The sequence below is a fragment of the Phodopus roborovskii genome, unplaced genomic scaffold (assembly GCF_943737965.1).
Source record: "Phodopus roborovskii unplaced genomic scaffold, PHOROB, whole genome shotgun sequence".
Taxonomy (NCBI): Eukaryota; Metazoa; Chordata; class Mammalia; order Rodentia; family Cricetidae; genus Phodopus; species Phodopus roborovskii.
This window is the reverse complement of record NW_026125577.1, coordinates 48,624-61,724: the sequence shown is the minus strand read 5'-3', so window position 1 is coordinate 61,724 and position 13,101 is coordinate 48,624. Positions and strand designations below refer to the sequence as shown.

General features: G+C 45.2%; 1 pseudogene; it reads left to right on the top strand.

Annotated features, from left to right (window-relative positions):
* The first annotated feature begins 5,404 nt into the window (after positions 1 to 5,404).
* On the top strand, positions 5,405 to 10,196 carry LOC127217043 (uncharacterized; annotated as a pseudogene).
* The last annotated feature ends 2,905 nt before the right edge of the window (positions 10,197 to 13,101 follow it).

The window sequence follows — 13,101 nt, the reverse complement described above, 5'->3', positions numbered from 1 at the left end:
TGAGTTCTCTATACTGCTGTTATAGTGTTTGTGAACGGAGTGAACCTGTGCGTCATTGCTCCTTATATTTTACTCTGATAAAACACAGTGCGATTATGCTCTGACACAGTGAGAGAGTGCTTTGTCATTCTGGAAGAGTGTGTGTGAGTGCTATGAATCTATGCATCAGTGCTATGACACAGCTAGAGTGCTAAAACAATGTTACAGACTACACTCACTTTCTGAGTGATTGCTTCCTAAGTGTTCAGAGTGCTTAAATTGTGATTATGACTGCTCAACCTAAACCTCACACTAAAGCAAACCCTAATGCTAACCCCAACTCAAACTGAATGCAAACCTAACCCTAACCCTTATCATAACCCTAACCCTAAACCTAACCCTAACGCTAATCCTAACCAGGTACCATACCATAAACAAAAGGCAGTTATCCCTAGAGTTATCATAATCACAAATGTGAGAGTACTATGAGACAGTTGAGAATGGTCTGACAATGTGAGTCACAATAGTAAGACAAAGTTTGGTGCTTTCATATTGTGCTTCAGTGCATTGACAGCCTTTTCCAGAACAAAACCAATATTTGTAAATCTTGCAACATTGAACAAGAGTGCGAAGATACTCTACCAGAGCAACATGACACTTTGCATGAGTGCTTTGAAAGTATGTATGCATGCTTAAAATTTCAGCGTTAGTACTCCTGTAGTGGTAGCTTGATGAAATGCTGTGCAAGAATCTCTGACTCTATGAGTTTATGCTATGAATGTATTGTTGAGTATTGTGATTCTGTGCTTGACCAGTAAAACTGTGTGTTTTGACAAATTGTGTGCATCAGCAAACCTGGTTCTTGAACTGTGACATTGTACAGCACTAATTTGAGTTCGCTACACTGCTGTTACAAAGTTTGTGAAAGGAGGGAACTTGTGCATCATTGCTCCTTATATTTAATTCTGATAAAACATAGTGCGAGTCTGCTCTGACACTGTGAGAGAGTGCTTTGTCATTCTGGAAGTGTGTGTGTGAGTGGTATGAATCTATGCATCAGTGCTGTGACACAGCTAGACTGCTAAAACAATGTGACTACAGTCACCTTCTGAGCTTGGACATCCTAAGGGTTCAGAGTACTCAAACTGTTTTAGTGACCACTATGCAAACTATGCAAACTCAAATGTTGACCACAATTCAAAATAATGCTAACCTAACCCTAACCCTAACCCTATCCCTAATCCTAATGCTATTCCTAACCCTAACCCTAACCGTAACCCTAACCCAAACCCTAAACCTAACTCTAACCCTAACCCTAATACTAACCCTATCACTAACCGTAATCTTAACTCTAACCCTGCACCATGCAATAGCCATAATGCTGTGATTCCTGTAGTTTCTTTATCACACATGCAAGAGTAGTGTGAGATCATTGAGAATGCTCTGACAAAGTGAGTGACAGCTGTGAGATATAGTGTGAATGCTTTGATATTTTGCTTGACTGCAATGACAGCCTTTACATGATCTATAACAACATGAGGGAGTTGTGGAACAGCATACAAGAGTGCAAACACACTGTGTGATTGTAGTGATACAACTGGTGTGTTTGCTTTGGTGGTATGTGTACATGCTGAGTATTTCAGTGTTCATGAACCTGTAATGCTAGTGTGATGAACAGTGTGCGAAAATCTCTGACACTGGGAGTTTGTGCTGTGAAAGTATTTTTGCATGTTGTAATTCTGTGCTTGACTTGTGGTACTCTGGGTGTTTTGACAAATTGTGCGCATCAGGGAACCTGGTTCTTGTACAGCAGGAATTTGAGTTCTCTATACTGCTGTTACAGTGTCTGTGAACAGAGTGAACCTGTGCCTCATTGCTCCTTATATTTAACTCTGATAAAACACAGTGCGATTATGCTCTGACACTGTGAGAGAGTGCTTTGTCATTCTGGAAGAGTGTTATGAATCTATGCATCAGTGCTGTGACACAGCTAGAGTGCAAAAAGAATGTGACAGACTACACTCACTTTCTGAGCTTGAACTTTCGAAGGGTTCAGAGTGCTCAAACTGTGTGAGTGACTGCTAAACCTGAACGTAGTACTATGCAAACCCTAATGTTGACCACAATTAAAACTAAAAGAAAACCTAACCCTAAAACTTTCCTTAATCCTAATGCTATTCCTAACTCTAACCCTAACCCTAAACCTAACCCTAACCCTAACACTAACACTAATCCTAACCCTAACTCTAACACTAACCCTATCACTAACCCTAATCCTAACTCTAACCCTTTACCATACCATAGCCATAATGCTGTGATTCCTGTAGTTTCTTTATCACACATGTGAGAGTACTTTGAGGCAGTTGAGAATGCTCAGACAATGTGAGTGACAGCTGTGAGGGATTGTGTGAGTGCTTTGGTATTTTGCTTGACTGAATTGACAGCCTTTATGAGATCTATAACAACATGAGGGAGTTGTGCATCATCGTACAAGAAAGCAAACACACTATGTGATATTAGTGCTACAACTGGTGTGATTGCTTTGGCTGTATGTATGCATGCTGAGAATTTCATTGTTTTAGCTCCTGTGTTGCTAGCGTGATGAACAGTGTGCGACAATCTCTGACACTGGGAGTTTGTGCTGTGAAATTATTGTTGCATGTTGTGATTCTGTTCTTGACCAGTGAAACTCTGTGTGTTTTGACAAATTGTGCACATCAGGAAACCTGCTTCCTGAACTGTGACATTGTACAGCAGGAATTTGAGTTCTTTATACTGCTTGACAGTGAACCTGGTTCATGAACAGTGACATTGTATGGCAGGAATTTGAGTTTACTATACTGCTGTTATAGTGTTTGTGAACAGAGTGAACCTGTGCTTCTTTGCACCTTACATTTAACACTGATAAAACCCAGTGCGAGTTTGCACTGACACTGTGATATATTGCTTTGTCACTCTGGAAGAGTGATGAAATGATGCATGAGTGCTATGAATCTCTGATTCAGTGCTGTGACACAGAGCTAAAGTGCAAAAACAATGTGAGAGAATACTCTCTCTTTTTGAGCTTGAGCTTCCTAAGTGTTCAGAGTGCTGACACTGAGTGTGTGACTGCTAAACCTAAACATAACACTAATGCAAACTCTAATGTTGACCACAATTCAAACTAAAAGCAAACCTAACCCTATCCCTAATCCTAATGCTATTCCTAACCCTAATCCTAACCCTAACCTTAAACCTAACCCTAAACCTAACGCTAACTATAACCCTAACCCTCACCTTAACACTAACCCAAACCCTAACCCTATCAGTAACCCTAATCCTAACTCTAACCCTGTACCATACCAGAGCCATAATGCTGTGGTTCCTGTTGTTTCTTTATCACACATGCGAGAGTACTTTGAGGCAGTTGAGAATGCTCAGACAATGTGAGTGACAGCTGTGAGAGATTGTATGAATGCTTTGATATTTTGCTTGACTGCATTGATAGCCTTTAGGAGATCTATAACAACATGCGGGAGTTGTGCATCATCGTACTAGAAAGCAAACACACTATGCGATATTAGTGATACAACTGGCGTGATTGCTGTGGTGGTATATGTGCATGCTGAGAATTTCAGTGTTCGAGCACCTGTAGTGCTAGCATGATGAACAGTGTGCGAGAATCTCTGACACTGGGAGTTTGTGCTGTGAAAGTATTGTTGAATGTTGCCATTCTGTGCTTGACCAGTGAAACTCTGTGTGTTTTGACAAATTGTGCATGTCAGGAAACCTGCTTCTTGAACTGTGACATTGTACAGCTGGAATTTGAGTTCTCTATACTGCTGTTACAGTGCTTGTGAAAGGAGTGAACCTGTGCATCATTGCTCTTTATACTTAACGCTGATAAAACACAGTGCGATTCTGCTCTGACACTGTGAGAGAGTGCTTTGTCATTCTGGAAGTGTGTGTGTGAGTAGTATGAATCTATGCATCAATGCTGTGACACAGCTAGAGTGCTAAAATAATGTGACAGACTACACTCACTTTCTGAGCTTGAGCTTCCTAAGGGTTCAGAGTGCTTAAACTGTGTGAGTGACTGCTAAACCTGAACGCAACACTATGCAAAACCTAATGTTGGCCACAATTCAAACTAAAAGCAAACCTTACCCTAACTCTATCCTTAATCCTAATGCTATCCCTAACCCTAACCATAATCCTAATGCTAAACCTAACCCTATCACTAACCCTAATCCTAACTCTAACCCATAATGCTTTGATTCCTGTAGTTTCTTTATCACACATGTGAGTGTAGTGTGAGACCATTGAGAATGAGCTGACAATGTGAGTGATAGCTGAGAGATATAGTGTAAGTGCTTTGGTATTTTGCTTGACTGCATTGACAGCCTTTAGGAGATCTACAACAACATGCGGGAGTTGTGCATCATCGTACAAGAAAGCGAACACACTATGTGATATTAGTGATACAACTGGCATGATTGCTTTGGTTGTATGTGTGTGTGCTGAGAATTTCAGTGTTTGAGCACCTGTAGTGCTAGCATGATGAACAGTGAGCAAGTATCTCTGACACTGGGAGTTTTAATGTATTGTTGCATGTTGTCATTCTGTGCTTGACCTGTGAAACTCTGTGTGTTTGGACAAATTGTGTGCATCAGGAAACCTGCTTCTTGAACTGTAACATTGTATGGCAGGAATTTGAGTTCTCTATACTGCTGTTACAGTGCTTGTGAAAGGAGTGAACCTGTGCATCATTGATCCTTATATTTAACTCTGATAAAACACAGTGTGATTCTGCTCTGACACTGTGAGAGAGTGTGTGTGTGTGTGAGTGGTATGAATCGATGCATCAGTGCTGTGACTCAGCTAGAGTGCTAAAACAATGTGACAGACTACACTCACTTTCTGAGCTTGAGCTTCCTAAGTGTTTAGAGTACTTAAACTGTGTGAGTGACTGCTAACCCTGAACGTAACAATATGCAAACCCTAATGTTGACCACAATTCAAACTAAAAGCACACCTAACCCTAACCCTATCCTTAATCCTAATGCTATCCCTAATTGTAACCCTAACCCTAATGCTAACCCTAAACCTAACCCTAACCTAACCCTAATGTTAAACCTAACACTAACCCTAACCATATCAATAACCGTAACCCTAATGCTAACACTAACCCTAACCCTAACCCTTACCCTAACCTTAAACCTACCCTAAACCTAACATTAACCCTAACCCTAAACCTAACCATAACCCTAACCATAACCCTAACGCTAACCCTAACACAAATGCTAAACCTAACCCTAACCCTAATGCTAACCCTAACCCTAACCATAACCCTAAACCTAACCCTATCACTAATCCTAATCATAACTCTAACCCTGTACCATACTATAGCCATAATGCTGTGATTCCTGTAGTTTCTTTATCACACATGCGAGAGTACTGTGAGACCATTGATTATGCCCTAATAAAGAGTGACAGCAGTGAGAGATTGTGTGATTTCTTTCATATTTTGCTTAACTGCATTGACAGCCTTTACTAGATCTATAACAACATGCGGTAGTTGTGCATCATCAAAGAAAGCGAACACACTATGCGATATTAGTGATACAACTGGCGTGATTGCTGTGGTTGTATGTGTGAATGTTGTGATTCTATGAGTTAATCTATGGTACCTGTGAGTGTTCCGTGAGCCTGATTGAGGACACCCTGAAATGGGTGTGATGGCTGTTAGAGCATGGGTGACAGTGCTTTGATTCTGTGCATGAGAACAATGACAGTATTTCGAGAACAAGAACAATATATGACTTCATGCATGATAAAAGCGATAATACACTGTGACATAATGAGACTTTTTGCGTGAGTGATGGAAATCACATTATCACTGCATTGTTAGTCGTAGCCAGTTGTACCACTTTGCGGTAATGCTCTGAGGCTGTGAGGTTCTGTGAGACATTATTGTTGAGTGTTGGGAAGTTGCACTTAGGTATTGGGATATTCTGTGCATTTTTTGAACAAAGTATGTAAGACAGGAAACACTGAAGATGAAATGTGACTTTGAACGAGATTAATTTGACATTATGGTCATAAGCTAATATAGTGTTTGTAAAGGGAGGGAACTTGGGTGTCAGTGGTTCCTACAAGGTAACACTGCTAAAACATTGTGTGAGTCTTCTCTGACATTGAGAGTACTTTTTCATTTTGTCAGAATGCTGAAACCTGTGTGTGATATTGCTGTGACTCAACGCTTCAGTTTGTGACTCAGTTAAATTCCTTATTCAATGTGTGAGACTACACTCACAGTCTAATTGAGTGTATTCTCAACGCGGTATAGAGCTGAGACGATGTAGTTGGATGCTAGGTTTCAGTGCATCTCACTGTGATACAGTAAGAGAATGTAAAACTACATTGCCGCTAACCATAAACCCAGCCCTAACCCTAACCCAAACCCTAACCCTAACCCTATCCCTATCCCCATCCCTATCCCTATCCCTTACCTTAATGCAAAACTGAAATCAAAACCTAAGGGGAATACTATTGCAATCCCAACACTAACAGTAATACTAGGACTAACACTAACGCTAAAATGAACCCTCATCCTCACCCCCAAAGTATTCTTACATAACCTGATAGGGAGTACTGTGACACTACTCTAGAGTGCTAAGATAATATGTGTGAATGTTGTTGAAGGACCAAAGAGAAAAGTTAATGAAGGACTGACCTGGAAACCAATATCTGTTCCTTGGAATTTGCTAACTTCCTCTCACAAGGCCCTGAGATAACAAAAATTCACACTGCCCCTCCTTTCTGCCCCTCCTTTCCTGTGAGTAAACAGATGGCGAATAGGGTCATTAGGAAACATAGAGATAGCTGCAACTCTGGTTTGCCCAGACAAAATTAATTAGCAAACCCTGAGGCCCTAAGGTCTGTTGACCCTAATAGTAGACCATCCAGCCTCCAAGGGTCATGTACTCAATGGACAGAGGGTTCCACCCCCTCCCTAAGCTTGTGGGTTTGCCTTTAAAAACACCTGGGCTCAGGGGAGGGGGCTTCTCTCTAGCCTGCATGCTGGAGGATCCGTTTGCACAAATGTTTCCTGTTCATTAAAGCCTCTTGCGTTTTGCAGCAACTGGACTGGACATTGAGTTCTTAGGGTATCGACCGAAACTGGAAGACTCCTCATTCTGAGGGTCTTACATTTTTTGGAGGTCCCACTGAGATCTGGTTGACCCCCAGACTCAATTCCATTGCCAGTTGGAGGTAAGATAGAGCTCACAACCTACATGTTTGATGTATGTCTGATATGTCTGATGTTACGTGTTTTTGACTGAGTATTTGAATCTGTGCCTGGCCTGCACAGGGTTTGTATAGGACCACAGGGGGAGACAGACATGTCCTGAGACCCTTGGTCCCGCCCTGGACGAAAGTCCAGGGTTGTTTGGAGGAGGGAAGGAGATGAAGGTTCTCTTCTCTGGGGGATGGCCGGCCTCTGGACTTGCTTCCCTCCCGCCTTGTAACTTTGGTTTGGGTGCCGTTTGTTTACCGCACAGATTTGTCCTCTTTGTCAGATTGTTCTGGTTTTTGTGTCCTTCTATTCCTACTGTTTGTGTCCATTTCTACTCTCCCCATGGGTCAAAAACTAACTACCCCCCTAAGTCTGACTTTAGATCACTGGCAAGATGTCTCAGGCCGGGCCCACAGTGAAATTATGGATGTCCGGAAGAAGAAATGGCATATATTCTGTTCCTTGGAATGGCCTGCTTTTGAAGTGGGCTGGCCAAGGGACAGCACCTTTAACCTTACAGGTCAAAGCCTGAATTCTCCATCCAGGATCACTGGGCTACCCTAACCAGGCTCCCTATATTCTCACTTGGGAAAGCCTGAGCCGCAATCCTCCTCCTTGGGTCAAGCCTTTCCTCTCACCTCCTCCTCTGGGCCCCCCCCCCGCCACCCCTGCCTTCCCATGTCCCACTCATTCCCACACCCTCAGCCCCTCCTTCAACCTCTTCTCTGTTCCCCTTGATGGAGTCCCGAACTCCTGATCATAGGCCCAAAGCTCCCCTCATCCTGCCAGATGCCCAAGAGGATCTCCTCCTAGGACCTCCTCCCCCATACCTTAATCCCCAGCCAGCAGCACCCCAACTCCTGGCACCTGCACCTGCCCAGGGACCCCCATCCCCAAGCTCCATCTCGGTGCCAACCACCAGAGGCCCTCGAGACCCATCACCACCATCCACCCGACTGTGACCCCGCAGAGATAGAATGCCGGAAGAACCTGACAGCTCTGGAGTCTCCCAGGCTTTTCCTCTCTGGTTGATGGGGGGGAGGGCTCTATCAATACTGGTCCTTCTCCTCTGTAGATCTTTATAATTGGAAAACCCATAATCCCTCCTTCTCGCAGGACCCACAAGCCTTGACAGGTCTTATTGAATCCATCCTCATCACCCACCAACCCACATGGGATGACTGCCAGCAACTCTTATACACTCTCCTCACAACTGAGGGGAGACAAAGAATCCTCCTAGAAGCTAGGAAAAATGTTCAAGGACCGGATGGTAGGCCTACCCAACTCCCCAATGAAATAGAGGAAGTCTTTCCCTTAACCAGACCAATGGATTGGGACATTAACATGGCAGCTGGTAGGGAGCGTCACCATCTCTATCGCCAGACTCTGTTGGCAGGTCTCAAAGGGGCAGGGAGATGCCCCACGAATTTGGCTAAGGTACGTGAGGTAGTTCCGGGATCGGAAGAAACCCTGGCAGGCTTCTTAGAATGCCTGATGGAAGCCCCTTTGACCCCCAGGCCCCAGATAGGGAGGCCGATGTAATCATGTCATTCATTGGACATTCGGCACCTGACATACATACAAAACTACAACGCCTTGAGGGATTGCAGCAATACACCCTTCAAGACCTAGTAAAGGAAGCAAAAAATATTTTTAACAAGAGAAAAACTCCAGAGGAGAAGGAAGAAAGATTGCAAAAGTTACAGGAAGACAGGGGGGACAAGAGAGATAAAAAGCGAAACCAGGAGCTGACAAAGATTTTGGCCACAGTGGTAGTGCAGAAAACAGAACCTAGACCAAGACATACAGGGAACCTGGGAGACAGAAGGAGAACTAGGGTGAAGAGAGACCGATGTGCTTACTGCAAGGAAAAGGGGCATTGGGTCAAGGATTGCCCCAAGAACCCCAGACGGAAGCCCATCCCCGTTTTCTCTTTGGGAGGAGAAGATTAGGCCAGTCAGGGCCCGGAGCCCCCCCCCCCCAGCCCAGGGTAACCCTTAATGTAGGGGGGCAGCCCGTAACCTTTTTAGTAGATACAGGAGCTCAACACTCAGTCCTAACCCAGACTCATGGACCGCTGAGTTCCTGGACTGCTTGGGTTCAGGGTGCCGCTGGAGGAAAGCTACACCGATGGACAACAGAACGAAAGGTCCATTTGAGCAGTGGACATGTGACCCACTCCTTCTTGCTCATGCCAGAATGTCCCTACCCCCTGCTGAGGAGAGACCTCCTTTCCAAGATGACATTCTCTTGGGAGCAGAGACTGAGCAGGACTGCCTTCAAGGTACTGGGGCCCTACTGCAAAAGCTGGGAGAATTAAGATACTGGGCATCAGCAAAGAAGGCCCAACTCTGTAAAGAACAGGTCACCTACTTGGGATACCGGCTCCAGGGAGGTCAGAGATGGCTGATGGAGGGGTGGAAACAAGCGGTAGCTCTGATCCCACCACCCCAAAAACCCCCGAGAGGCACGTGAGTTCCTAGGCAGCGCAGGGTTCTGCCGCCTTTGGATTCCGGGTTTTGAAGAGCTGGCAGCCCCATTATACCCCCTAACCAAGACTAATGCCCCTTTTGCATGGACAAAAGAACATCAAAAGGCCTTTGATATAATCAAAAGAGCCTTGCTATCGGCTCCAGCGCTGAGCCTCCCTGATGTAAACAAGCCTTTCACCCTTTACATGGATGAAAAAGCAGGAGTGGCAAAAGGGGTCTTAACACAGCAGCTCCGGCCATGGAAAAGACCAGTAGCATACTTTTCCAAGAAGTTAGACAATGTGGCCACAGGATGGCCCTCTTGCCTCCGGATGGTGGCTGCAATAGCACTCTTGATCAAGGACGCAGATAAACTGACTCTGGGTCAGCCACTTACAGTAATGGCCTCTCATGCAATCGAGACTGTAATCCAGCAGCCCCCTGACCGATGGCTTTCAAATGCATGAATGACCCATTACCAGGCTCTCCTTAATCCAGACAGGCTGAAATTCGGGACAACCACATCCCTGAACCCAGCCACTCTACTTCTGGAAGCTGTTGCAGACACCACCCCACCCCATGACTGCTACCAGATCCTGGCCGAGACCTGCGGAACCAGAGAAGACCTAACGGACCAAACTCTGCCCGGAGCCGACCATACTTGGTTCACAGACGGGAGCAGTTTCTTGCAAAATGGCACACGATGAGCTGGAGCAGCGGTGGTAGATGGACGAACCACAATATGGTCCAGTGCATTGCCACCAGGAACGTCTGCCCAAAGAGCAGAACTCATCGCTCTAACCCAAGCACTCAAGATGGCAGAGGGCCACAAAGTTAACATCTACATAGATAGCCACTACGCCTTCGCCATTGCCCACATACACAGAGAAATTTACGGAAGACGAGGCCTATTGACCTCTGCAGGAAAGGACATCAAAAACAAGACTGAAATCCTGGATCTTTTGCAGTCTCTCTTTCTGCCACAGAAGCTGAGAATCATGCACTGCCCGGGATACCAGAAAGGAAATGACCCGATAGCCAAAGGGAACTGGATGGCTGATGAGGAGGCCAGAAAAGCAGCTTTGGGACCACAGATTCTCCCCTTAAAGATTTCTGATCCAGCTCCACATACAGCACAGGAATTTGAGTACACTGACCAGGACTTAAAAACAGTCCAGAGCTTGGGGGCTGAATATGACCCAGAAGCAAAGGTATGGCTCTACCAAGGCAAAATTCTACTACCCCAGATAGAGGCTAAAGAGCTTTTGTCCCAGCTACATCGATGGGCCCATCTCGGAAGCAAGAAGCTCAAAATCCTCCTAAGCAAGAACATACCTATTATATTCATAACCTCAACGCCCTCCTCCAGCAGATCACTACCACCTGTGTTCCTTGTGCAAAGGTGAATGCTGGGCAATGCAAGCTGTTGGAAGGAATCAGAGACAGAGGGGGATGGCCAGGGACCAACTTGGAGGTTGATTTCATGGAGATCAAACCCGGTGTTTTTGGGAACAGGTATCTTCTAGTTTTCATAGATACTTTTTCAGGATGGACTGAGGCTTTTCCTACTAAGCGTGAGACTGCCCAAGTGGTGGTCAAGGAAATACTAGAGGAAATCTTTCCATGGTTTGGACTGCCTAAGATAATAGGGTCCGACAATGGACCCGCCTTTGTTTCCCAGGTAAATCAGTTGGAGGCCAAAATATTGGGGATTGATTGGAAGCTACATTGTGCATATAGACCCCAAAGCTCAGGACAGGTAAAAAGAATGAATAGAACAATTAAAGAGACCCTAACTAAATTGACCATAGAGACTGGCACTAGAGACTAGGTGCAGCTCCTGCCTATGGCACTGTTCCAGGTCCAGAACACACCCTCGATACATGGGTTTACACCCTTTGAGATCTTATTCGGAGGACCTCCACCCATAATGAACACACTCCTCCCAGATCCTGACCACCTCACTGATTCCCAACCCCTCTAGGCCTGGCTGCGTGCTCTTCCGATTACTCAGAACCAGATCTGAAAGCCGCTGGCTGCAGCATACCAGGCCAGAGGCCCTGTTGCCCCACACCCATTCCAGATTGGGGACTCGGTATACATCAGGCATCACCAGTCCAAGACTCTGGAGCCTCGCTGGAAGGGACCTTACACCGTGCTCCTGACCACCCCCATGGCACTCAAGGTAGATGGAATCACAGCATGATTCCATGCCTCACACGTCAAGAAGGCCTGCACCATTGGAGATCAGAAGAGGGCCGAGACACAGGGATGGCGACTGCAATGCACCCAAAACCTGCTCAAGCTAAGATTTTTCCCACAATACCTAATTGTTTTGCTTTGCGTACTGTTCCCCGATTTCCCGGCCCTTATTAAGGGGAACCCACATGCCCCTCAGCAGTTGATCTGGCAAGTGATTTCCCAGATGGGTGAGGTTGTCTGGTCCACCTCTGGCTATTATCCACCTGGCACCTGGTGGCCTAGCCTCACTGCTGATTTTTGTCAACTGGCCGCTGGACTAGAAACTTGGGACATTCCTACTTTTGGCGTGGACTCCCTTAAGAAAACAATGCCTAGGACAAACCTAGGGAAAAAACGGTCTTGGGGCTGTAGCGACCCCAGGGCCCGATGCTACTTAGCTCAATCAGACTTCTATGACTGTCCTCAGCAGGGTCAACCTAGGGGATCGGGATGTGGGAATAACAAAAATATTTTTGTAAAAAAAATGGGGATGTGAAACCACTGGGAGTGCCTATTGGAACCCAAGCTCATCTTGGGATCTAATAACTATGCCAAAATTATACTTGCCCCCCTTTGGTCAGATCTGGCTGGGCCTCTCAAGTCTACTGGGGGAGTTGGACCTGTGATTCGGGCCTTTGTCTCCCCTTAAGAATTGACTTCACCATCCACAGGCTAAGTGCGACTTCCCAACATTCAACAATAATGTCTCACAGAACTTCACAGCCTCAGAGCATTACCGCATAGTGATACAACTGGCTAACACTAACAATGGACTCATAATGTGATTTCCATCACTCACGCAAAAAGTTTCATTATGGCACAGTGTATTATCGCTCTTATCATGTGTTGCATGAAATCACATATTGTTCTTGTTCTTGAAACAGTGTCATTGTTCTCATGCCCAGAAACAAAGCACTGTCACCCACACTCTAACAGCCATCACACCCATTTTCAGGGTGTCCTCAATCAGGCTCAAGGTACACTCACATGTGCCATAGATGTAACTCATAGAATCAAAACATTCACACATACTATCTCAGCACTGTAGAGTAGTGTCAAAGTGTAGGAATTGTGTGGCGTGAAGATGAGGGTTCGTTTTAGCGTTAGTATTAGTGCTAGTGTCACTGTTAG